This window comes from Anoplophora glabripennis, unplaced genomic scaffold (genome assembly GCF_000390285.2).
Source record: "Anoplophora glabripennis isolate ALB-LARVAE unplaced genomic scaffold, Agla_2.0 scaffold581, whole genome shotgun sequence".
NCBI lineage: Eukaryota > Metazoa > Arthropoda > Insecta > Coleoptera > Cerambycidae > Anoplophora > Anoplophora glabripennis.
The window spans coordinates 116535-139827 of NW_019416654.1; the positions used below are offsets into that span (position 1 = coordinate 116535).

The 23293-nt window shown below is 32.9% G+C and overlaps 1 protein-coding gene across 1 annotated transcript in view; it reads left to right on the forward strand.

The window, feature by feature from the left end:
• Positions 1–23293, forward strand: part of LOC108912178 — a 92012-nt gene that overhangs the window by 62395 nt on the left and 6324 nt on the right. The gene's annotated exons all lie outside the window — the stretch shown is intronic.

Below are 23293 nucleotides of genomic sequence, written 5' to 3' on the forward strand. Positions count from 1 at the left end.
TTAATGACCAGTTATATGTTGCACGCCGTCATCATCTTTTAAAAAAGGTCCACTTTGTGTAAGCTGTAAAAAAAGTAAATTTTATTTGAAATCCAAAAACTTTTCTTAAAAATGTGTCCGGAGTTGGAGGATATACAAATAAAACCAATAAAAACTCGGAAAGAAAATTTATTTTATTTTTTTTTATCTTTAATGTTTAAAAATATATAAATACTGTTTTTCCTATTTTCTTAATAGGTACCTACATCCTCCAATGAATTCAATTTATTTTATATTAAAAAAAAGTCGATATCTTATTGGGTTACACACAGGAAACGTAATTTCGAGAAAAACACGTTTAAAATTGTTCTTTAGTTTTTTTGAGTGTATAGAAACCATAGAAGGGCATACCTATAAATATTCCACGACTACAGAAAAATATCGCCATTTTAAATCAATTGTTAATACAGCTATCTACCGTCGGTTATATCATTTACACTTATTTCGCAATGACAAAAAAATTCTCGAAAATAGAATCATTTCCGTTCACTCTGTATATCGTTGTATATAGATAGCAATAATATTTTGAATTAAAGTATGTTTTAAAAGTACTTGCATAATATATTTTTTCTGCCTACCAAACCATTTAAGCACTGAAATAACTATGCTCTAATCGAAACTTGAGCAAAATCAAATTGGGCACCAGCCTTGCCCGATCCAAAGTTCCCTTTATTTATTTCACGCCAACGAGGCCTTTATTGTTTCTATTAGTGTTAACGGGCGGGCGGCGGCTGGCATATTAAGCGAGCGCGCTAATTAATCGACCGATTTAAAATGGCGGCTTGAATGTTAAACAGCGACGGTTTTTGCATGTCAATCGAGCGAGAAAAAGAGCAATTTTTCGCGAGTTATAACTACAAAGGGCCTTTGGTAATCTTAAGTTATCGTGGCCTCGACGCTCATGTAAAAGTCTTCCGATAAGAGTGGTGAGGGAAATAGTAAATCTTCGTAGACGGCGTTTAGAGAAAACTGTAGATTTAAAGCTTTCAGGATGTGAGACGCTCCAGAATGTAATAAAGTTTGGTAAATTGCTGTAGGAATGCTCGTATATCGATATGGTACTTATTAAGTTTAATCTAATAAGAATGGAAATTGCATTGTTCAACATTGTGAGTTAAAAGTATATTGTAGTAATTTTTTTTCCAAAATAACACTTGTTCAGACTATATTGAAATGTTGAGAATTGCAACAGAAACAAAAATACTATCAGCTTAGTCACCGGGAACTACTACTTATTCTTTATATCAAATCCTGACAATAAAATAATTAGATGACAAAAATGGAATTAAAAATAAACAGAAAAACGTTTTAAAGCTCTCTTCATATATCCATATAAAATTTTACATGGCGTGTAGAACAAACTTCAGGAGAAAATGGCACCAAATTTATTTCTCAACTTTATTTTTAAAGCATACCTATCTGTCGTTATAAACAGAGCGATGCACGACTATGGCAAGAATTCAAGGAGTTATTCCCTAGACTATTCTAAGAATATTTTGTTCTATGATGATTTTTGAAAAGCCGCTTTTTTCCGAAGGTACAGGGCGAGAAAAATTTTTCACAAAACCAATTTTGATATTTTTGAAATTATTAATGTAGTCGAAATAAAAGTATGGCATACTCCACTGGATTTATCGAGTATAAGTTTTTTTGAAATAAAAAAAAGGCAAGTTCGGGCATTGAAAAGAAACCAGTTTGAATGTGAATTTCATTTGAATACGTCTTGTTATTGAACATTTTGTAGTGTCGAATGTGTTGCCATTGATTCCCGTTTGGCTGTTTGACGTAAATAATTGCTGAGTGTAACTCAATAAGCTCAAATCAAACGACCCTGGTGTTTTTGAAAGAGTTCGGCAGTCAACGAGGAGAAGATTGGATTCTTGCATCCTGGCTTGAGGTAGTCATTTTCAACAGTTCTCGTAAATTAAGAAGCTTTACATGTAAATTTCGGCAATAAAAGTTTGTTATTATCGAACATTTTTGTCGCGCTCTATCTTCGGAACAGACCGGCCTTTCAAAAATCATCAAAGGACAAAATATTCTTAAAATAGTCCAAAGAATACCCCTTGAATTATTTGCGTATGTTTAATGAACACCCTGTATATGGGATGTGCAATAGGTCTATACCTATCCCGTAGTGTAAAAAAAGAGGTAAAAGATGATGCACGCTACTGGAATTTGGTCGAATTGATCTAGTGCATAGTATGTCGGCATGTACAAAAAGTTTATATACAAAAAAAAACAGCTATTTATTTTAACGATTCAATAATTGCTTTTATTTTTCATAGAATCCATTTCAGTACCTACTTCATTTTTATCCCTATAAAAAAGTGAGGGTTTACGTCATGTAATTGATACAATAACTACAAAAAAATATTGGCTTATTAAACTTTAATTTCTTTATTAATAATAAACGCCTACAAATTGCTACACTTATAATTATATTAGTTTCTGATGGTTACATTACATTTAAAATTATATTTCTAATAAAAAATCCTATCAATTTTTTTGTGAAACGAATAGTTTTGAAATTATTTTCGATTTATTCGACTGTGTTGAAAGCTTATTTCGAAATAAAAAAAATAATAATATTCGACAATGACTTCTTTGGAATAAAATTATAAGACATATTTTTTGAAAACATTAACCGAAATTAAATGAACTTATCCCATTTCTAAAATGTTCGGCTGTCACTGGAATATACGCTAAAAGTCTATAAGATAAAGTGATTGTATTTCAGAAAAAGGTCATTTGCAGCTACCACCTGCAAGGGTCATCAGATATAACAAAATTTTTATTCTTTGTTTATAACTTCAAAACTAAAAAAAATATCGAAAATCTGTTTTAAACCTACAATTTCACTAAAAAAAGTGACCATCTGGGCTAAGACCGGGGTTATTATGAAAAATAGAAATATCTTTCATAATAATCGACATAACACCATTGAAACTCCCGTTCTTGGCGGGCGTATTATCTATACCGCAACTTCATTAATAACAGCGTTCGGAATTGCTCCGGCCGCAACGAACGGGGTCAACACCATTTGTCAGATTTTCATTTATGGCCCCGTATATCCGCGGCACGCCCGGATGAAATATGCAAACATGTGACGTTAATCTGCGCTTATTTTATTAGCGACTTAATCGGGGGCAACTCCGTGTTATTGGAGAAGGGTGCTTACCGTATGGTCGAATACGCTATTTGAAAAAATTTAGGAGCAATAATTGCAGTAAATCCAGAACTTCTATCTTCAGACTTAATTACTAGACTTACAAGTCTTTAGGCAGAAGTAGAGTGCCAATAAATTATAAAGTTTGAAGTAAAATTGAAATAATATTTAAGAAAACTTGAAATTGCTGTCACTTAACCGACCAATACAAAATACTCAATTTTTGTACCTATGTGTGCATTGCCGTCAGTTCGTTGATTCGTGGCAGATTATTGACGATTAAATCGAAAAATTGATTGTTTATAATATTTTATATTTCATTAATAAGTGAGTAATTGGTGAGTCGTTAAAATAACACTTGTAAGGGCGTTTGTTGTTGGAACAACTAGTGGCGATAAACGCCAGCAGAATTAAAAAGATGCAGACTATATTATTATTAACGAATTGCAGTGTAAAATGTGTTACTTCTATACATTGTTGTTTTTTCTTGGGCTAAACTTAATTTTACGAAAGATAATTAAATTTAAATAAAGACAATGTTGCGTAGAACTCCAGCGATTTAAAAAATTTTATCTGCCTTCTTTAAGTACAAACTAGTTCAGTTAGAGTACGTGAGGGTTGATTTGAATTAGGAATTAGAATCCATTTTAACAAGACGAAATTGCATTGTATATGGAGAAAAATAAGACTTAAACGTGTTTATATCAATTTCACCATAGATAGAGGTAGGGACGTAACCTTAAACTGGGTAATACAAGTAGCCAGATTATTTTTTGTCTTGTCCGTGACAAACTGATGAGATTAAAAAATTTCAAATCTGGTCTATGTTTGATAATCTTAACTAATTACTAGATATTGCGGATGTAATTCAATACTGATTAGAGCTTTAGTCCACAGAGTAGATATTTCTACAACATCGTTAGTTAGGTCTAGAATATTTAAATTTTTTGCACTTACCGATTTTTCTATTCGAGACAATTTTTAATAAGGTTTTGTTGCATTATAAAAACACGGTAAAAGCTAGGTTAGTGATCGAATACGATTGACCTATCGTATTCTATCACTAACCTAGCTTTTACCGTGTTTTCAATATTGAAGGACAAAAACTTTTACTTAGACACATAAATGAATAAGATATTTATTTACTTTTTAAATATTACCAAATATTTATTTGTTAATAAAAATAAATTTATAAGGATAATTGTTTTCGAATGTTAGGTTATTGCAATTTGGAATTTATAATATTGTACGTTTTCTCTGTGTTTTATAATTGAATATGAGTTTTTTGTATTATATTCAATTAATTATTCAGTTTATAGTACGTATACCTTATTGTGCGACTGCTTTCAAAGAGTTGTATGGAATTTGTTAATAACATGTTGATCCACTGCACTCTGATTTTGAAACCAACTGCAAAATTTAAGACGACTGAGGAAATCAGCTATTTCACTTCAACGTTCAAACGCTCTGTAGTGCTCCGGCGCGTTCCCAGTCAGCAAATGTGATACAAAGTAGGGCGCCAAATTAACGGGAATTAATTAGTAAATAGCTTATTTTTTAAAAAGTCGAGAAAAAAATTTGTTTCGATTTTCTGTATTTATTAGGCCTTCCGAATACGTGGTTAAAATTAATAACATAATGACTGAATCACCCTGTATATAAAGAGTGTCAAAAAGAATGTCTCTTGTTGAAACTAAATGGAAAGCAAAAAAGATAAGTCTTTTTCTACCTTTTTTGATAACCTGCCTCTTTTGATTACATTTGATTAACTTTAACATAAGTATACAAAAAACGTAAAAAATGTTCTGTAGGTACCTTTCTCTAAAGTATGTCGAGTCTAAAAAAGTTTGAGAACAACTGGAGTACTTTGTTCTCAATACCCAGCTTTTTAGATACATCTATTTACTTGGAGTATTAATTAGATTTTAATTATAATGTAAATATGAAAAATCCCAAAAAATCACTGATGTGGGACTTCTAATTTTCTTATGGGTAGTGACCCCTTAAAAAATTTTAAATTGCTATGCCAATGATTTCTAACAACAATATATATTTTTGTACTTCGTTACCTGTAATACTTAAGAATTAATTTTATTAATTAATAATATTTTATATGATTGACATATGCGGGAAATGTCTAATTTATATTCTAAAGAAACTGTCAAAGCTAGAAGCATTAAAAGATTGATGAGAATATAGTATTGTGTGCTAGTCAGCCTGTTCAATTTCTTCCTGTCTGAGCATAACGTCAGCAAAGAAATACAGACTTTCGTTTGACACAAATAGTAGCTATACAGGGTGATTTACAGCTTATCAAAAAAAATTTGGCAACAAATGCGGCATGAGAAATGGAGTCATTATCGTAAAAAAAATTTGTTTTAATCCTTATGGTTTCCGAGAAAAAACTAGTCTATAGCATCATTCGCAATACGCGTGGACAGATACGTGGCCTGAGCGACTCTGAATACTGAAATCGTTGCGATAGTGTTTACAGTAGTTTTTTTAGTAGTTAGTGTCAAAAATGGCTTGCTTGTATAACAACTTGGAGTTGATAGATACCGTTTTAATTTATGGTGAAGCAAAACAACATTTTTTGTATTATGGTGAAACAGAACAACATTTGTGTTAGTCCTTTTTTATTTTTTCTTTACAAAATTCTATTTGTAAGACTGTACATCAAAAAAAAATATTTTTTTTTGGATAAGTTTTGAATTACCCTTTATATTATAAATAAATAGATAACTTAAGTGAATAGTCTAAACATTAATGTAACCTTAAATATTTTGTCAAGCTAGAAAATAAATTTACTATTTATTCCCACAAACTGCGGTCCTAACCCAAATCTCTGACATAACAATTACCACCTTGCCTATTATTTACTCCACTTCCGAAATTTCGCAAAATTAATCATACTTCATCCTCGAGAAACGAGCTGTCCACTAGATTCTTTAGACGTATGTATATACCCACGCTCTCTCACACCGAACTAATATCCACGCGGCCGCTGCCGTCTCTTTTTTTCCGGGGTAACAGCGAGAGACGTGGAGTTAGTCGTAAGAAGATTGATGACTCCCACGGCTCGTATTAATGGTTGCGCCATCTGTGCCCCGCGTCATATTACACGGTTATAAATTGATTGCGAAACAAAAATATTAATACGCGCTTTTGGATGTGTTGCCGATGGAATGCGAGCGGTAAACGGGCGCGATTTATGCACTTTTCGGGGGCGGTTTTGCAACGCGGGCGCTTGTTTTTGTATAATTTCGAACCGATGCAGTTCTGTTGGAAATATGTTTTATGCCCAATTAAAATAACCGATAGGCGGATAAATCTTTCAGAGGTGGCTTAAACAAAACTGGAAACGTGTTTCTATTTTCTGAAAAAACTGAAAAAGGGTTTAATGGAAAATTAAATTGAGTTGTCAAAGTAAATAAGCGCCATTTTCTTGAGCTTTTTTTTCATAAAAATGTTATACATATTTGGGATACAGCATATTCTAAGAACGCAACAGAATAAGGTCGGTGGGGTTATCTGCCCCACGTTAGGTGCCATGTAGCGGATCTACCGTATTTTAAATCTTGTTAGGCCATGTCATGGAACATGATTTTGTCCACCTAAATTCTTCATCAGAGGCTGGTAAATTTGCCTTGAAAAAGGGTAAACGTTCTAATTCGTTTTGTCGGGATAGTTTGCTGAACTGAGCCTTGTTGTTTTGGGAGATATTTTGAGTATGGTCACTGTGGTGTCAAAATCACTGACTGTTAGACTTTGCCTTGTGTAGAACTGATTCCGTGGCCTCCCGTGAGTACTTGAAATATGGAAACTTCTTGGAGCTTGTGTAGACCTTCTATGAGTACCAGTGAATTTTGGGCAGTTTCTAGGAGCTTATTTTATCCCTTAGTATCTTCACCGCAGGATTGAATAATGCATAAGTGGATGGTTCGCTAGAGTAGTCATAGGCTAGACTTCACCTTGTAATCTATATAATTTTAAATATAAAAAATTTAACAATGTTCTCAATTATTGAAAATTTTAATTTATTGAAAAAATATTATCAAATATTATTTACAAAAAATAATATTTTATTTATAAAGAGCTTTATATAATGTATCTTTTAATTTTGTGTCCTACTACACGGACTGGCCAGGTTCCGTTCCTTGTTAAGAAATGGTAGGGCATCAGGGTCGATGTTCGATCACAATCCTTGATGCGTCCGCAGAGGTCTTGTAGCGAAGTCCGCCTTAGATTTGAACAGTCGGCCTCTTCAGATTTCACCCAACTTTGGATTATCGCCGACTAGAACTGATCATCGACTTGTTGGTGATTTTTCAATTTTGCAGCGCGTCGTAGGCGACAGCATCGACAGTATCTGGGAGCATCTGGGAACTTCTTAGAGACTTTCGATTAAGATTTTAGAAAGTCGGTTAAATGTTATTCTGTTTCTTATGGGAGGTGGTTTGGGCCCTCCTGGACTTGGGTTTCATTCTACTTTTGTTGAGATTAGCCCTGCGTAGAGTGGTTGGAGACGGCTTCATGGTTGGAAAGTTGAGCGAAAATTTGAAATCCTCCCCTCGAAACCTGGAATACAACAAGAACTTATTAAAAAAAATAGTGGATCCATAAAAATATAGTATAAAAAACAAATCGAATAAGATAGATTGATTGGTTGAAGGTTATTTAAAAATATGTATTTAACTATACTGCACTGAAATTCACTCCACATCTATAAATTTTTGTACATATTCATCCTGAAAGAAAATTCCGCTGTATATTTTTTTTCGTGATATTCGTATTACATAAAAACTATTATTTTCTCTATGGGCGAATCTGATATTTGATTAATTAACTTATTATATTTTTCCTCTATAAAACAACTTATTTGACTGTGTGGACCATTTTGGTGATGCATATATTGGTATCTTGGAAGAGATAGGAAAATGATTAAATGGGGAATGATTAAAGTTTTAGACAGTTCTATTGCCAACTTAATGGCGCTTGCAGACGGGTCCCAGCTTTTCAATTTTTTGAGTTATTTTGAAAAAAAGTAATGTGGCCTTTCCCAAAATCGTCTAACTTTTTTATTTAGAGGAATTTTTAAAATCTGCGAACAATTTTTCACAGTAAGTTTTTTCAAGGAATTTTACTGTATACTATTTAGATTTTCATCGCTACGTTTCGGTTGCGAGAAACTATCATCAACATGCTTTTTCATTATGGGCCATATTAAATTCTAAGCTGACCAAATAGAGCATTTATTTAGCTTTTCAATGATATAATATAAGTAAGCAACAATTTCAAAAACAAATCTGGCAACACCGCATAATTTTTCGGAAATAATTCTGTAATATTTCAGTGTCAAATTTTTGTAAAAGCTTATCATTAATGTCATGGTATTGAGTGGTCCACATGTATACGTAATAAGTGAACTTAGTTAAAGATTATACTTCATATATTTTTTTTAATTTTGTAACCAATTGTCGAAATTTATGTTGAAATTCCATAAAAACCGATATATTCAGCAAATTTGAGGATAAAATACCCTTTGACCGATATAAATATTAGAAACTAAGTTTAACAATCTAGTTCCCAATAACGTGTCATAATTGGTTAAGTACAACTCACTTTCAAGCTTCGAAAGACATGGATTTTTCTACATTTTAGACCCATTCTAATATTTATCATGAATTACCTGATAATTATAAATATTCTTGCTTTGCATATAGAAATCCGTCTTAAGCATTTACCTCTGTAACTTCTATTCAAAACTGAAAAACGAATACGTGGAAATTCCCACAAGAATGCTCATTTAAAAATTTGAATAAGCCTAGTAATTTATTCCAGCAGTAAATTCGATATGTGATTGCTTTTTGTACTGAGATAAATACAGTTACACAACTGCGGTCTTCTATTAAACAAACAATGAAGTTCATCGGCAGTTACTCTATTATGCTCGGTCTAAATCTGCGGAGGGCCAAGATTAAACATTTGAGGTTAATCAATTTCGCAACGGGAGCACATCTGTTAGCATATTCATAAAAAACAAACACCGAGCTCGGAACACTATACGTTATTTAACCGGACCATTATATTTTCATAATATACACAACGCGGAAGTTTTACCGGACAGAACGAGAACTAAATTCGCGCATATTAGTATATCTGCTTCGACAATATACGAGGGAAAGTCCTTAATAGAAATTGTTTAATAACGCTGTTATACAGGGTATACCACAAACTTTCAGAAGAGTCAGAACTCAGGTAAAAATAAGCAAAAAGGTTTACAATTAGATAAATCTTGCTTTGAATATGCACCGTTTTCCATAAATGCACTTTAAAATTTTTATTTCAAGCACGTGTACTTAATAACAACTTTACAAAATTTTATACGAAATACCTACATTTAGCATTTACAAAACCATGCTAGTAGTTCTGCACTTTTAGTTACCAGTGCCATAGATATGGTAGATATAAAAATAATAAATTTCAAATTTCCTAATTTTAGGGATAAATTCCATAATAATAATGGCACTTTCTTTCTGTTCTTAACTGACGAATGCTTCTTTAAAATGTATGCACTTCCTCATGAGGGCGTTTACAGAAATTTATTTATGTCCCATATTTCAATCTAGTCCTACTTTCAAAGAAAATTTGCACTATCGGGTCAGAAGTTAAAGACTTTTTTTGAAGAACAGATTTTAAGAACAGATAAAATGCTACAAAAAAATATTGGGATAAAAGTGACTAATTATTAATATTAGTATACTTGAATTCTATCAAATATATAAAAAAACCGTTGAGCATTTCATCGTTCTGGTAATGAATAATTTTGTGCAAAACAGATTACAAGAATCTAATTTACTTTAAAAATAAAACACCTTTTATAGTATAGTATTTTTTTTTTAATTCAAAGCATAGGTAAGGGCACTGTTTCGTAAACAATCTGATATATACAGAGTGTTATTTAAGTATGTACAATAAATTCAACAGACGATTCTTTGAGTGACTTTAAGACAAAAATTTCTTATAAACATTGGTCCGCAGATGCCTCGTTTTCAAGATACAGGGTGTTAAACTTTTGTAAAAAAAAATGCTATTTTGTAAATATCTTACCGAATTTTGTTGTAATTTGGCAGTGTTATTTGTACTTTATGTTATTTAGATGTTACATATTATTAATAACAAATTATAAAAAATTATAATTTCCAAAAAAAAACTTTTCCCCATGTTTCCTGTGTGGTCCAGAGATATGCAATGACGTGGATTTTATTTTTTTTCTACAAAAAATTAATCAGGATACGAAAAACATTCAAGAGATAAAAAAGTTGTATTTTTAGTTGCTTAATTCAAAAAATATATAAAAATGACAAAAAAGTCATTGGCGTACATTTTCTTTGTCAAAAATATTCGTTAAGGTACCGCTCGGTACGCCACTGGACTTAATAAATTTAATCAAGTTAAGGTTAAATTAACCCCTTAACACCCCAAATAACACTGCCAAATTACAACAAAATTGGGTGAAGGGTATTTAAGATATTTACAAAACAGCATTTTTTTTAGTTTAACACCCTGTATCTTGAAAACAAAGCCTCTGCTGACCAATATTTATATGAACTTTTTGTCTCAAAATCACTCATATAATCTTTTGTTGAATTTATTGTACATACTTAATTAACACTGCGTTGTGTATATTTTTTCGGTACTCCCAGTTTTTCAGTATTTTTATAAAAATGTTCTAAATATTTTCTACAATAATTCGGCAGTAAATGCTACAATGTGTAGACATTGTTCTACAAAATGTATAGTTCAGTGAAAATATTTTTACCCTACTTAACGAACGTATTACAGTGACCAAATTAGAAAACCATGAAATGCCATTACTTTTTTAAGTGATTTTTTTTATCTAAAATCTGACAAAGCAGCATTGTTTCTCATTCCTTAAAAGTGTTAAATCCCAAAGTTATACAAGTTATCTTTCTTAATACAAAGACTTGAAGTTACGAAAATCGAGAAAAAATATTCTGGTTTGATTGTCTAGGGGACATTGGTATATTATATGAATAGTGTTGAACGACACACAACAATCAAAATAAACGGAAAAGAAAAAATTAGTTTTTTGTTAAATCACCAGTATTTTTTATTTTTTAACATCGCGAACTTAGTAAGATAATTTGACAAATACCTATTTGTAGTTTTTACTTTTATTTTGATCCATTGTGTTTTCCGTTTAACGCTTTTTATTTAATTCCAAGGCTTCCTAGATAGTCACACAAATGTTTTTTTTAATTTCATGAAATATTAAATTTATGGTTTTTAAGGGATGTGGAACAATGCTGCGTTGTCAAATTTTAAATAAAAAAAATTGTTTTCTATGAAAATTACTTTAAAAAAAGTCATATCAGGTCATGGTTCTTAATTTGGTCAGCATACGTATACACGTTCCCTAAATGTATTTTGGCTAGTCTTATATGCAAACTAATTTCACTGAAATGGCACAATTCACTCAAATTTTATGAGGGTTGTTTTAGCTCAAATTTGAACACACTGTATTACATCTTAAATTTCATATTTTTTTTTTATTTTACGCTGTATCATCCATCTGTTACCAAAACACAAAATTTAATATACTTTACAAAATTGTAGCAAGTAGTAGTAGGTAGTCAAATTAAATCTAATATTTCAAGCACAATTTCTTTGACAGGTATGACACAAATCGTAGTTTTAAATTTTCTATAATAAAAAACTGTTCAATTGTACCTACAACAATTGTATACATTTTTAATATACCCATTTCCCCCGTGTATTATTTAATGACTCTCCCCTGTAAAATACTTCGCGGGGCGAACTCCGGTTTGCAGTTGAAGTAGCCCCGCATGGCCCGGGGCAGTCGAACCTATGAATAATAAGAGATCGGTTGGCAACATTGCACCGCCCCTTGATTTATTATTTATTGTTAATTAATATCGGTGGTAAGGGGGGAACTCTGATGAATATGCTCCGAGGGTGGTTTTCTACGTAACAAACTGTACTTCTGCAAATTCCAGATGGAACGTTACAGAGAAGTTTTAGTTGTGATTAATGCATTATGAGATTAGTGGCATGGATCTACGTAATCGTAAGGAATTAGGGGCTAAGGAAACGGCTACGCCTCCGAGCTGGTGTTGTTTCCGAGAATATTATTATAAATTATTTCTTAAAAACACTGAGAACAATGACTAAGCAGATATTGGTATTTATTTTTTAAATCTGACATACAACCTTTGACAGAGCCCCTACACTGTAAAAAAACACTCAAATTCACTCAATTTTACTCCATAATGTATCAATTTTAGTCCACACACGAATGAGTGAAATTTTCACTTTATTAGTACGAGTATAACCAAAATTTTATGACTGAAACTATTGTTAAACAAGAAAGATAAAGCAACAATATTTATAGGGGGGATAGCTGCTAGACCCCTAAGCTTCCCATCCATACTTTCAAAGTGGCTTAATTGTATACAGGGTGCTAGAAATTTAATTCCGAGTTTAGTTAACTTCAAACCTTCATAAGTCGCTTTCTTTAAATGAAGACCCTGTATGTTTTTCTATATTTTGATACACAATTTTATTCTCTTTCGAACGATATTAGGGTTCCCTATACCTATATTTTCTAGTTTTTAAGTTATCTACTATTCTTTGTGTAATCACCTAAAATCATGTAATTTCTTACGAGGATAGCTGTGGAATTTTTAGCAAAACTTCAAAACAAACAACTAAACTGTCACTAGTTATTTATTATTATTTATTCACAGACGTTGCAATGGGATTCTATGCAGAACATTTACAGTTTTTAATGAGACATATCCCAATTTTCCACCAATGAGCAGAATAAAGTTGAGAAGAACTCTAAAAAAGTCATAAGTGTTCAATATGACCCCCATTAACAGCTAAGCACTTGTGGATTCTAGAGATAACACCATCCATCAGTCACCGCTTTTGCTATTTCAGCTGCAGGCAATTCATGGAACGCTCTTCGTATTCATGCAATCAAATCCTCTTTTGAAGCAACGGGTGTAGAATAAACTTTTTGCTTTATTACTCTCCAAACATAAAAATATAATAAAGTGAGGTCGAGAGACCTCACTGGCCAATTCCATGGTCCTAGGCGTCTCATCCATCTATCTTCAAACATTTGAGTCAGTTGTTGATCGATTTGATTGTGACAGTAAGGTGGAGCCCCGTCTAATTGATACCAACACTTCCTTAGTTGGTCTAAAGGTATATCATCTGGAAAATCTGCCACAACCGTTTGCAAAATATTGAGATATCTGTCGGCATTTAAATTTTCTTCGTAGATGTGGTAAGAAATTTGGTTATCTTTAATTAGACAAAAAACATTTACGCTAAATTTATTTTGAAAGTTTCTTTCCCGGGGTACATGAGGATTTTCAGATAACCACAAATGAGTATTATGTATATTAAAAATACCTTCTCTCGTAAATTTTTACTCGTCTGTCCATATAATATCTAGCAAAAATTGTGGATCTTCTTGGTATCGCACTAACATCGTTTCACTAAATTGAATACGTTGCACGGCGTCACTCGAATGAAGAGCAGAAAGTAGCTTAAATTTGTATGGATACATATCTTAGTTCTTAGCATCCTGTGAATGGACGCTCGTAAAATACTCTACTTGATTTGCTAAATTTCTTCTTAATTATTTCTGCTCATTGGTGGCAAATTTGGATATGTCTCATTAAAGACTGTGTACATGTTCTGCTTATAATCCCATTGCAACGTCCGTGAATGAATAATAAATTTAAAATATAAGCATTTGAATATGTATTGTTGTCCATTTATTATAAACACTAAATTAAACTGTCACTGCAAGAGACTAGCAACAAATTGATAGGTTAGTTGTTTGTTTTGAAGTTTTGCTAAAAATTCCACAGCTATCCTCGCATTAAATTACATGATTTTAGGTTATTACACAAAAAATAGTAGATAACTTAAAAACTAGAAGAGATAGGTATAGGGAACCCTGATACCGTTCGAAAGAGAATGAAATTGTGTATCAGAATATAGAAAAAATACAGGGTGTTTCATTTAAAAAAAAAACGACTCTTAAAGGTTTGAAGTTAACTAAACTCGGCATTAAATTTCTAGCACCCTGTATGCAATTAAGCCACTTTGAAAGTATGGATGGAAACCTTAGGGCTCTAGCTATTTCCCTATAAATATCCCTTTATCTTTCTTACTATAAAATACACATGGTTTGAACCTAGTCACTGTTTCTCTCCATTTTTTTTAAATAAATATCTCGAAAACGGTTAATTTTAGGAATAGGGAAAGTCCACCTAACACGTAGAATCCAAAATTGCAATAATCTATAGGGTGTTCAATTTAAAATAAGCAAGTTGATGGCGACTTCCGGTATAACCGGAAGTGGTACGCGGACGCCATTATTTTAGTTGAGAAGGGCATGCCCGAAAACCCGGTATCCTAAATTTTCAAAATTCAAATCTTAGTAGTCTTTGAAACAATTCTAATGGTCTGTCACTGTGAGACACCCTGTATATTAGTGCATACTTAGATTCGTAAAATTTTTCTCTTTTCAAAAATATATAGAGAATAGAGTTAAAGAATATTTACTTTATTTCTGCAAATTCTTATGCTAACATTACACCAACTGCACGATTATCCAAATAAATCGAAAAATTTCCCAGAAACAGTATTTTTTAAGTAAATTAAATGGAAAATTTCCATCACTTAACTAGAGACATAGTTAATTCTCCCCATAAATCTCGTACCTTTGGGCAGTAATATTGGAACCCACCGGTAATGGCATCACAAGCAGAAAGACAACTAACTGCTCGCCGTAATCGAATTGTTTACCTCCACCCGCGAGTTGTATTTAAAGTTATATATCACGCAAGTTAGCGCCCAACTTAGGAGACTAAGTACAAAACACCGCGGCGATAAAGAAAAATGATGCCCGTTGTTTGTTCCGGTGCCGAATTCGTCGTTTATCTCTTCCGGCGTCGTGGACTCCGGTATTTGTCACCTCCAGGAGATATCTTTATTTGCGACACGCTGTCTTAACAGCGGCCGCCCCCCCGGCCGTGCGCGTTATCGAAGGCAAAACTTTCCTCTCCGACCGAAATTGATGAGATTCGCGGGTGAGTTGAGAGTTTTTCTCGTCTGTGGTCCTCCCCGTACAAATAAAATAGTTAGAAAATTACTTCGGGGTTTAGACAGGAGCTGTGTCTGGGTTAGTCACATGGACGAACGAAATGTAGCAGTTTCAATTCTCAGTTTAAGGACGATTTTCTACCCTAAATCAATTCTATGGGTGAAAACCAGATGAACAACCAAATTTACGCGTAGAATGAGACAATGTGGAATATGTTCTAGGTTAAATTGATAAAAAAAGTTCTTTGGGTCTAGAAGCAGTGTGTGGCATCTGCTACAATGTACGGGGATGCAGTTAGTGGGAGAGGGAAAAAGGTGGAATATTTCTTCGTTGATTGTTATTACTTTTGACAAATACTCTATTAAGATTATCCTGTTTCTTTGAAATCGGCAAGTACTTATAGATTTGAACAATTAAACATATAGTCCAAGCATTATAGAGAAATGCTTACAGAAATTATTACCTGGAATTATAAAAAAATATGACCGTATAGAAAATTAAATTTTAAATTGAGTTTCTTGTTCTATAAACTCGATCCAAAATGGTTAACATGGAACATGGTTAAAAAAAATCGCCAAGTTGCAAAAAACGTTTTTTTTTAATTAACTAAAAAAAAATATAGCACCAATTGAAAAATTTTAAATGAGAAGGTTGTAGATTTTAAAAAGATCTATCGACTGATTTTTTGTAAGTCGATTGCTTTGTTACTTTTCGAGATACATATATCGAAAAAACCGTTAAAAATCTTCCCTTTTCTCTTCTATAACTCGTTTACATCTACGTTCCCATACCTGCTAGTTACTGCAAGCATAGCCCGCGGCAAGCCAAAAAAGTACATTTTTGAAAAATTAAAAAATAATAATTATTTTTCGAGAAATATCGATTTTTTGAAAAAAAGGCGCTCTCGAAAATTGGCTAGATCTTCTCAGCGGATAGCCCTACAGTAACGATGTTCGGTTTATTTTCTTCGTAAAGAGTTATATTATCATGCTGTTAAAAAATGTTGACGATTTTATTAATTTTAAGGATAAAAAAATAACTTTGAAAAAGTTGTATTTTTTTTGGGTATGTTTTTTCAGTTTTTTTCAAATAACTATTTCAATTTTTATTTTATGAAAATGACTTAAAGAAAGAAACTGCTGACATTTTTTCACGAATTAAAAAAAATGTTTTTCTACGACCTTCTGGAGCCGAGATAAAGTTTTTATTTAAAAAAAAAATTGAGGACGCAGTTAACATTTTACAGAGATGAGCTTGATGGAGGTTAATATTGAATACTTATATTTTCAAAAACAAAAAAAAATAGTAGGATATGTTTACTTGATTTTTAGTATTACTTATTGAGTAATAAACTGAAGCGTGCAAGCGCTGAGTGCGTCAGCTTAACCGGACGGAGAAATAGGGGGAAGCGGCGCACGCTTGCTCTGAAAACTGCTGACGTGCACTATAAGTGGCTCGCGCTTGCAAAATCTTTGATATCTCGGCTTCTGGACCACTTAATCTGGGGTAGCTAAACACGAATATTATAGCATTTTCGCCTTAGAAGCAAAACAGTCCCGTAAATGTTTAGTTTTTATTTAACATATATTTTTTTTTACTTTTATTATACTTCTTCACGAAAATATGGACGACGAACAAGAAAATAAATCAAAAGACAATCCGACAAAGAAAAGAAGAATTTCATTCGATAAATAATTTTATCTATAAATATAGGATACTTCTTAGTTTTCATTGTAATAATTTTATAGATATTTTATACATAGTTGTATAATTATTAAATATTTCTGTAAATAAATTAAATTCTTTAAACTTATTTTACACCAAAATTAATTAATTACTGAAATTATGAAGTAATTGTTAAAAAGCCAGCAACAAGTACAACGTCAGTATGACTAATAAAGCAAAAAAATTAAGGTATTACACCAAAAATACTGTAATATTATTAATTATTAAAACGACGATAAATGCAAAAAAATTGTAATTTAAATAAAGACTAAACATTTACGGGACTATTTTGCTTCTAAGGCGAAAATGACTATAATATTCGTGTTTAGCTACCCCAGATTAAGTACAAAAGAATTTTTGTACGTGGTCCAGAAGCCGAGATATCAAAGATTTTGCATGCGCGAGCCATTTAGACTGCACGTCATCAGTTTTCAGAGCGAGCGCGCGCCGCTTCCCCCTACTTCTCCGTCCGGTCCAGCTGACGCACTCAGCGCTTGCACGCTTCAGTTTATTACTCAATTACTAATACTAAAAATCAAGTAAACATATCCTACTATTTTTTTTTTTTTGAAAATATAAGTATTCAGTATGAACCTCCATCAAGCGCATCGCTGTAAAATATTAATTGCGTCCTCAAAATTTTTTTTAAATAAAAAAAATTATCTCGGCTCCAGAAGGTCGTAGAAAAACATTTTTTTTTTAATTCGTGAAAAAATTTCAGCAGTTTCTTTCTTTAAAAGTCATTTTCATAAAATAAAAATTGAAATAGTTATTTGAAAAAAACATACTTACCCAAAAAAAGTACAACTATTTCAAAGTTATTTTTTGAACCTTAAAATTAATAAAATCGTCAACATTTTTTATCAGCATGATAATATAACTCTTTACGAAGAAAATAAACCGAAAATTGTTACTGTAGGGCTATCCGCTGAGAAGATCTAGCCAATTTGCGATAGCGCCTTTTTTTCAAAAAATCGATATATCCAAAAATAATTAATATTTTTAAATTTTTCAAAAATGTACTTTTTTGGCTTGCCACGGGCTATGCTTGCAGTAAATAGCAAGTAAGGGAACGTAGATGTAAACGAGTTATAGAAGAAGAGGAAAGAGAAGATTTTTAATGGTTTTTTCGATATACATATCTCGAAAAGTAACAAAGCAATCGGTACTTACAAAAAATCAGTCGATAGATCTTTTTAAAACCTACAACTTTCTCATTTAAAATTTTTCAATCAGTGTGCTATATTTTTTAGTTATTTAAAAAAAAGGTTTTTTGCAACTTTGCGATTTTTTTTAACCATGTTCGCCATTTTGGATCGAGTTTAAAGAACAAGAAACTCAATTTAAAATTTAATTTTCTATACGGTCATAATTTTTTTGCCAGGTAATAATTTCTGCAAATTTAACGTTAATCCGTGACAGAATGCTTGGTCTAGTACTTGAATTACATCACGCGTAATGTCTAAAAGTGACCACCGTGTACGGTGTTCATTTATGTTGCCAAGCTTCCCCAACGCGACTGACGTATTCCCCAGAAACATGAATATATTACAACCAATAAACTTTGCCAAAAGCGTTTTTGTTTTTACTTCCCAATCCCTATCGCGACTGAATGCGTTGACAATGGGCAGAAACGGTTTACGAGGCGCTTTTGTTGGCGAAAAATATGCGCCCGAAACTAGAACTCATTTTTTATTTCGATTCAAATCTCTGTGCTGAAAAGCCAGAATTAAATTGGAATCCTACCAGAAACTGCTGTTGAGAACTTATAAGAATATGACTATATGTTTATTTACACATCCATTAAGTAAAGATATTCTATATGTCAAATATTTATTGCAAAATATGATAGAAATGTTCCTCTAATGCAAATGACAAAACTTAGTTCTGTGCATATTGTAATGTTGATAATCATGACTTGTAGGAACCTCCATCTTTTCGGAAGACTAAAATATAAATTGAATGTCTATTTGCTTCACATAGAGGTACACTACATGGGGGAGAAACATAAATGTTTTGTCACACAACAGTTATCGAAAGATGATTAGAGACCGACTAACCACTAATAATGATGTCGTCAAGCGATGACACGTTAGGTATGAGGCTTTGCATTATACCTCAGCCTTAAGGAAATTTAGTTTCTCTCCGCACTCTAGAGATTAGGCGTGCTTAATAATCATACTGTAAATTATGTACTATACAGGGTGTGGCGTGTATAACCTATAAAAATTAAACTACAGTTTCCTAACGATATTTGTAATAGAAAAGTAATATTTTTGCGTTTTTTTTTTTGTAAATTAAAGTTCAATTATGGATCAAAATATTTTCTCTGGAACGGTCCTGTCCGTGTGCTGTACGATGAGTCACGTGCTGTAGACCAGCCGCGTAAACAAATCGTCGTTGAAAGATACTTCTCAATTTTTGGGTAATTTTTCAATGCAAACAACTGATATTTTCTCATTATAATAATTAATAGCAATTACTATCTTAAATGCATTGTTGTTACTGCAAGAGTTCGCAAACAAAACCATATCCGTAAACATCTGTAGTTGCCAACTGCGTGCACTAAACAAACTCCATTAAAATATGGAACACAATGAAATAAAACTTACCATTTCTAGAGAAAATGTTGAAATTGATTCCCATTAGTGCGGAAACAGGCATGGCACTGACGCACCCAATTTTGGCGAATATTTTCCCAAATTCCAGGTATTCTCACAATTGTGTCAGCAGCTTCGAGTATACAGTTTCGCAATTCTTCCACCGTAGCAATTGGAGTATTGTAAACCAATGGTTCAAGTGACTCCAAAGATAAAAGTCCATTGGAGTTAGATAGGGTGACCGAGGTGGCCACGGCACAGGACCAAAGCCTCCAATCCATCGCTGAGGAAACATTTCATTCAAAAGTGTCCTTACTTCTCGAGTACTGTGTGGAGGAGTCCCATCTTGAAAATAAAACATGCATGCCCGAACTTGCAATGCCACATCGTTCAATAATTCAGGCAACCGGTTCTCCAAAAAGTCAACATATGTTGGTCCATTTAGTCGTCCTTCAAAGAACTAGGAACCTACAAGTACATCGCCTATTATGCCAGCCCAAACATTTACCGAGAGCGGATGTTGAAAATGAGTTTTCCTAATCGCGTGAGGATTTTTATCGACCCATATGTGTATATTATGGAAATTCATTTCACCACGGGTAAATGTCGCCTCATCTGTTACACAAATATAAGCAGGAAAGTCTACTTGATTTTGTTTAATCTGTTTAACTGGTTGCAAATGATAGAGGTGCAACAGCTGGCGCCTTAAGATGCGATATACGGTACGAGATGAGGTTCCTACCTGCTTTGCGAGTCGTCGAGTACTAATTGTGGTCTTCGTCAAGATTTTCCAACACTGCATCTTCAACATTAAGGTTCACTTGCTGACCACGTACTTCTCCTCGTGGAATAACACTTCCCGTATCTCGCAGCCGCTGAACGCACTGTAGGATTGTATTTGCACATAGGGGGTGACATTGTGGCCATCGTTCCCGGTACAACCTATTCGCCGCGAGCGCATTTTCTCCGGCTGCACCATACACTAACACCATATCAACACGTTCGGAAATATTAAATGCATTGTTTTCTCGGTTCATTGTAAAACTAGTTTGTGCACAAACTAAACAATTAAGCAATGTAAGAAATAAGAATCTCCTTTTTAATGTAATCGGCACACTATTCTTATTTTTTACTGCTTTATAAAAATTACACTGTCACTATCGTGGAATTACAAAATAAAAATCTTTTGTCTCGAATATTTAATAATGAAGTGAATAATTAATTCAATACAAATACAAAATCAGTTGACTGCACAATTTTTTTGAATGTAACCTAACCTTGTTTTAGTATTACTAGTACTAGATTATACCGACTTAAATTATAAGGTTGCATCTCGGGTCGCATAAAAACATTTCCAAAGTTTTTAATAAATAACACAAGATCGGCCTTCATTTTCTTTGAATAAATACTATGTTTCAGGAAATTTTCTTTGAATGCCAGGATACACTTTATCTGGTGTTTACAATTTTTATATTAACTTGACATATGTGAATAATGAACATTACCAGTGGTTCAGTGCCAGAATATACCAGTGGTCTGTATAATATAGTTTACAACGTTTATAGGTGAAATATTTACAATATTACTACTGACACTGACAGTAACTGACTCGATCAATCGTCAGTAGAGACATAAAGTTAGGTTGCCTAACTAGTAGGACTGTCTTTGCCGAACATACCGCCCCCCTTGATCCTCCTCCCTTTCAAAGAATCGGTAAGGTTGAACTTTAATTTACAAAAAAAACCGCGAAGATAGAACTTCTTCGTATAAGAATTATCTATTACAAATATCATCAGGAAGCTGTAGTTTAATTTTTATAGATTATACACGTCACATCCTATATACTGCTAAATATTTTATTATTTTCCTGAATACGGTCCTGTTCAAATTCGTGCCCCTGTGCTCTACTATAAGCAATAATTTCTGCACTTAATAACTTTATGTAGAGAAACACGAAATTTATTATCTTCTGAAAACATCTCGAGTCAATATTAATCTTTAACTCCCTTTTCAACCAGCGCCACGGAAGATAAATTTGTATGAAACGGGTTATTCAACTCCCAAGTGAAAAATAAAGTAAACGCGAGTACAGTGAATCAAAGAGAGCTATCTGGAAGTAATGATCAATCCGTCTCTATTCACGTACTTTTCGCTTTATCGATAATCATGGTAATTCTCCAGTTGGACGTGGAACATAAAATTTTATGTACTTTCTTGTCTTTCACGAAGGGATAAGGTACGGTATAAATTTTTATTAGGAAAGTGAACTGGTCCGGCTTTCAACATTTCCTCAGATAACTGTCTTGTAAACTTATAAAATGTTAATTCGAGAAAAAACTTTTCTCTTCAAAATATAACGAAAATGTTACCTCAGAATTTTGTAAAGAAAATTTGCTTCTCAAAAGTAACCAGTACCAGAAGAAACCAAACTGGTTTTAGAGAAGTAAAAGAGTAAGATATTCTTCGTGCACAGATGTGTTGAAACGAATATATTATTTATTTTTTTATAGTACTTTTTGTCTTTCATTTTCTTTAATACGTGGTAATTGTAACCTGAGGTGTTATTTCTTATTTAACTATCTACCGCTATGACCAGTGTCATAACGGTATTAACTGACAAAAGAGTTTACTATTAAATTCTCGAAAGGGAGTTTAGTTACCAGTACACTTTAATTAATACGTGGGAACTTAGAAATGTTGTATGTTCAGAGAATGAATTTCAGGCAATTACCCTCTATTGCTTACGTAGAATGTAATCCAGTGACTGGCTATACAGTGTAACACTGAAGTTGAAAGAAGTAAAAAGAAACATCAAAACTTTCCAGGAAGGGATTTTAATAACAATAAAAACAAACAAACAAAATAGCGACACAACGTGCTCGAAAAACATTATTAATTACTTTATTGACACGCGACAGTGTACCGAGATTCAGGGAATGCGCGATCCATAGCAAAATTTGGAGTCACTTTATCTATTACTAAATTAACACGAGACTCTAAAACTAAGTAGACTGCTCAATGTGGAAAGGAAAAACTGCCTTTTTCGGAAATCTCTCCTGAATTCGACACCTCGCTTCGATACGCCCATTTCTTGGGTCCAGACATTTCTGTTCTTATCTTACTGGCGGGAACCCTGAATATCGGGACGCTTTGGCATAGCTATGCCATGTTAATAGTGATCTAATGGACTGAATTTACATTTATATAAATAATTCTGTGACTAACTGGACAAGTAACCCTAGCCTTCCTCTAGTGACTCCGTGTAGCAATACGGGACGGATTAGTCAATCTCATTTATTCTATTCTTTTAGCTTGGAAAATCCGCCTAAAAACCAGCTATTTGATCTATTATTATTTTCTCACAACTTCTAACAACTTATTATTGGAATTCTTACGTTCTTTGGAATGCATTTCGCGCGTTATTTGAAATATCGATTTTTCTCTTTATACCGGATGCTCAACACATAGCCCCGACAGTCTAAGTGAATTTGTTAATAAATATTGCTAAATTTCATAAGGCCTTCTCCGAAGGACGGCCTTGTGGCGACTCTAAACCTTCTTGAGATCCCTTAACTTTCGATAATTAGT